The sequence below is a fragment of the Sipha flava genome, unplaced genomic scaffold (genome assembly GCF_003268045.1).
Source record: "Sipha flava isolate LNK unplaced genomic scaffold, YSA_version1 32_pilon_pilon, whole genome shotgun sequence".
In the NCBI taxonomy this organism is placed as follows: Eukaryota; Metazoa; Arthropoda; class Insecta; order Hemiptera; family Aphididae; genus Sipha; species Sipha flava.
Genome location: NW_020273018.1, coordinates 865,570 through 871,245, shown reverse-complemented (window position 1 = coordinate 871,245; position 5,676 = coordinate 865,570).

Sequence of the window (5,676 nt, the reverse complement as noted above, 5' to 3'; positions counted from 1 at the left end):
ACATTATAATATGTTTTTAGATATATCTAATATGATCATACAATATAAAGATATTAATAACAATAATTAATTGTGTTATGCGTAGATAAATATAAATAACATATTATATCACACACATATGAGTAAACTTAATTTTTGTTTAAGTACTAACTTAAACGTAGACCATATTGGCGTATACTGTATTTCTCCACCTATTATAAATAATAGTATTATTTGATATTCAAATATAAATTTATCGTCGTAAAAAATTGTTCTTAGGTTAGTTTTTTGAATAATATAAATAAATGTTAAATATCGTACGCTCCACTCTCCACCAGGGATTTGCGCAAAAATTATCCACTATGAGCGCTACTAACACAAGGTAATTGTAATGTTTCTGACACTCCAATTGAATATTAACAACTAGATTGTGTTGCTGTATGCAATCAGATTCATAATAATTATAAATGAAATATTATAATATCATGATGTAGGTAGTCGGGAATTAATCAAAAATATTATTTTTCCTTAATTACCAGAGATCTCGGCTTATATCCTGTGTACGTCCCTTCGTTGTATCGTCCTTCTTTTAACTATATTTTCTTGGGTAATGTACAGTATTTAATTGAATTGATTCGTGCGTATAATCCCTTATATTATATAATATGATTTTATTCGTTTCCGGGTTTCTTAACAAATTGTTGAATCGATTGAATTTATATTCGTGTTTTAATTATTGTACTGGCTTTAATTAAGATTTATAATAGCTATCATTTCACGTTTATAATTAAATTATCAACATATTAAATATAACTATACGTTTATTGTGATATATATGATCATTGTAATTTGATGTTAAGTCATATATTGAGTCTTACAGTATATATCTTAATATATATTTTAATAAAATACATTTTACCAAAGTTTCGAAAAACACCAATATAAGATAACTAAAGTTTTCTGGTATGAAAACTTATCATGCTCATATATTATGGGAACATATTTTATAGAAAAGTCGAGATATATGAATTTTACATTCCGTATACTTAGTAAAATCATGAAATACAGGTAATCATTTTATGTACACATGCTGGTAAATACTTAGCTGGTTTTATAAAACGTTATTTTTATTGAGCATGAAAATATAGTTGCAGTGCTCTAGATTTTATTTTGAATTTTATGGTTTATTATAATTGTCTTAAATCAAATGTATTAATTAATAATTAAAAATACTGTACAATAGTGTATTGAACAATTGAACTTTGAGTAAGTAACTAGGACGGATAATGTGTTACATAAACTAATACGTAACATTGTAGTCAAGAAATTATTTTAAATGAAGTTGGTTATAGACTGGATTTAAAATATTAGACCAAATTCGGAGTATTTATGTTTACGTAATTTACATAATATTATATTGAATATATTATTTTTAAAATAATTCAAACTATAAAATTTTTCATTTGTAAAAAAATCGTGTATTTGAAATTGAGTGTATTTTTAACGATTACTTATAAAATGTCTGTAAATCTCCTTGTATATCAATATTCATGTAAGAAATCCAGGTATGTTTTTACTGATATAATATTACAGTACTATATTCCATAATTATATAAATTTTTTTATAGGCCTTAATAATGCCTTTTTCACACTTAAATATGATGTCATAATGTAATTTATTAAATACATAATAAAAATAATTCCATAAATGATATCGAAATTATTATAAATGTATTTTTATTATTTTAACTGTCAAATACTCGGTATCTCGGTATATTTTAGATATAAACGTTTATTATAATATGAATAATAATTATCTTCATCTTATTTAAAACGATTTATAAAATGTATGTCATAAGATAACTATTTTATTAAAGACATCATACTGGTATTGAATTCGATTTTCTTTAATGACATTGTAATTTACTTTTTCAAACATAATAAGAATATATAAATTTGTAACTGTTAATAATTAATGTAATAAAAAAAATCAAAAAAAAAAAAATCATGGCATTATTTATTTACTAGACCATGAAAATAATATGATATCCCGTATTTTTACTTTAAATTATCATAAAATTAATTTCACTTGATTATTATTTATATTGTTTACTTATTGTGTTAAATATATTTTATTAAGTTATGAAGATTTTGATTGGTTATCATATTAAATTATTTGTTAGAGAAATTTATTTCTAAATTTTCAAGTATGTTTTATGATTCAATAAAATATTTTTTTATGAAAATGCCTATGTAAATTTGGTCATACTTATTATTCCAAAATGTATAATGTAATGATATTAATTGACCATAAAAAGTGAATGGTTACACAGAGTTATTTTTGTGTAAGTTGAATAATTGTATGTGTGAAAGAAGAAACAAATTGAAAAAAGCTTTGAGGCTTTATAAATTTATAATATGTATTTGAACTGTATAACACGTGTCTCCGAACATGAATGATATAGTGAAACGTTACGGACTGTGAGGTTCATTGGTTATATAAAGACTATTTTTATTTGATTCGGAAATAAAACGTATTTGAACCATGCAACTGAAAATCCTATAATAGTATTTACGATTTTATTAACAAGAATACATTTATTGTATTGCAAATTGACTACTATTTTGTACGGAAAACATCACGTGTAACAGTAGTAGCGAATTTTTTTTGAGTCTAGTGCCAAATTGTTCCAATCAAATATTTGGAAATCTTTCATGTGCCCAAAGGAAATTATATTATCTAAGAATAAAAATAAAATCACGCATTTATTACATTATTTTTATTGACTAGGTATTTATATTTTTTGTAATTTTATAAATGGTATTTCATTACATATTCTTAAATTTGGTGTTATGTATTTAATTATTTTATGTTGTTTCTTATCGGATAAAATTTTGATGTAAAATGTGTACTTTTTAATTTTTAGTGAAGCATAAGCAGCAATTGTTTTATCGGTTAAAGTATTTTTTCCTTCGATTTAATTAAATTCGTTATAGTTTCACACACGCAATAGTTGACGTAAAAATTGAAAGTATAAATAATACAATCATTTTTAAAATGTAAATAATTTGTTTTTTTACATTTCTTATAATTAACATTTTATAAATATAATAACTTTGTGCTGTGCAATTTTTTTTTTATAATTTAAATATTTTCACGTGTCATTGAAATTTGGTGACAGTGCCATAGGTTCGCCACCCCTGACATATATCGTGACAGACCGCATAATATATCTTAGCGTGTCACAACAAGAGTTTTAGGGATTTTTCGAAAAAAATTATTGTTCCAGATGTGTATAATTCAATTTTATAGTATTCAAAATCAACGTACTCCATCCAGTCTCGTCCGTTTCACGTACTATTTCCTATTCAAAACCGTTGCTAAATTTGTTAACTGCTAAAATCCGTGAAAAAATGTACTGCGTACTGTTTCGTGGCAGTGTGAAAATGATGTATTGATGTATGATGTAAGCGGAGTCTCCGTTAAGAATCGTGTTTTTTCTAAGGAGTTTTAATATCGAACACGTAATTCTGCACACGAAACGATAGGAAACCTCAAACGAGATGAATATAATTTACGATTCCACACGAATCGCAATAACCGAACAAATGTCCGTGAACCGATCGTATCGACAAATGTGCGCATATGAAACGCGCACGTCCGAGAACGGACTTACACGACGAGTGTTAGTACACGATGTGCCGACGGCGGTTAATGCAAACCATTATGTATCCGTGTCTTTTTAATGGATTGTGTGACTCGCAGTGGTCGTCTGTTGATCGTTTCCGATACGAAATTGATACGATTTGACAACCATGATAATTTATCGCGCACGTTCGGCGGTATGGACGCAAGAGGATGTTTTCTTTGCGGGACGCGTTAAGATTTTAGAAACGCGCGCCATGCTCGCGGACCACCGTAGCTGCGGGAGGGGCGGAACGGATGGCGGAAGAAGCGACGGTGTGTTGCCGAGACGCATGCACGCAGGACGACAGATACGCCACGGCGGCGCCCGTCTTCTTTAAGGGGGTGCACGGTCATATTGATTATTCGGCTAAGACGGGTGGCGCGTGGGTTAGCGTTAAGGGACAGCCACCCCCTTACGCCGCTGGTTCTTCAAGATGGGGGATGGTAAAAGGCGCTTCTTGCGAGGGGCGGACTATTTCGTTACGCGGGCCAAGAGCCGATGGCGTAATATCGATCCACTTTTACACTAGCACCCTTCTTGTGTGTATGTACATATATATACATGTTTATAAGTAGAAGTATATTATTGTATGTATATATATATATATTATATAAACATTGAGAGAGAGAGAGAGAGAGATAGAGAGTACGTTTACTATTTTGAATTCTGTATTTGTGTTTGACGGTCGAACTATGTGTAATAAATCGAGTTCGTCCCAACGGATATTTACCGATTTCAGTGTTACTCTGTACGACAGGCTTTACTTTGACCATTGAGAAAATTCCACTCGTCGATAAAATAAAATATCACGAATAAACCAAGGACAAAATAGTTTGTATTTCCTCGCAGTATACACCACGAAAATCATTTTCGCCTCATTTTTTATTCGAAACATTGCATTTAATATGTTAGAACATTTATCTTGTACCTCCTAGTTTGTTGAATATTTTATTTTATCGTATATGTTTCAAATTGTCTACGACCATAAAATGTGTAAGATGTACTTAAATTTAAATAACGATCTTACTTGGTACATAATACCGCATGCTATTCTGCGGCGTTATATTGTACATTATATTTATTGCCAGTTGTTTAGTAAATCGACCTTCGGCATACATATATTATACTAAAATTGGAACAATACAGAGTTGTTTAGTAAATAGGAATGACGGTAAATTAATTTATCGAGCTATTCGTTTTAGATTTACTAAAACTATTGAATTCAAAAATGTATATTCCTTTTATACTGTGGTTTCAACGTTATTAAGACTAATATGCTGAAAAAAATTATATTTTATTCAAGTTATAATATATAGATACCAGTTCAATATATTTGTTTATACTAGGTGTGTCTTCGACATGTTTCAGAGTTATTTTATATTCATATATATTTATATAAGTTATTTAATATTCCGTTAAAATATATGGTTCTGATTTTATGACATTTTCTATAATTTTAGAGGAATTATAGGCTATACAATATATTCTTATATAATACTTAATAATATGTTATTAGTTTTAATTTTCATCTAACTAATTTTTATATGTTATTTATTATATATTTATACTTTTTTAAATTTACATATAGTTGTCTGAGGATTTTTCTACAGTAAAGTTTGTTAAATGATAATAATTTCAGTTAATTGATATACCAATCACATATTATTTATAAGTTAAATAAAATAAATAAGAAATATAATGTATTTTTTTTTACAATATTTCTTACATTATTATTTTAAAAGTTCATTAACCATTAGAAGTTGTTAAAAAAATGAAGTTATTCATTTAAAAATTTAATTAGTTTATGAACAAAATAATAGGTGATTATTATTTTTTTTTAATATTTACTAACGCAGTTTTAAGTATTAGATTCTAAAACTACCATTGAGTTATATTATTTACCATTATTTAGTTCAAAATAAATTCAAATTTACGTATCAAAAAAATAGGGCCAATCATAGATAATTATATTTATGTGTAATCAGTTTTCCATGTATTGAAACACCTT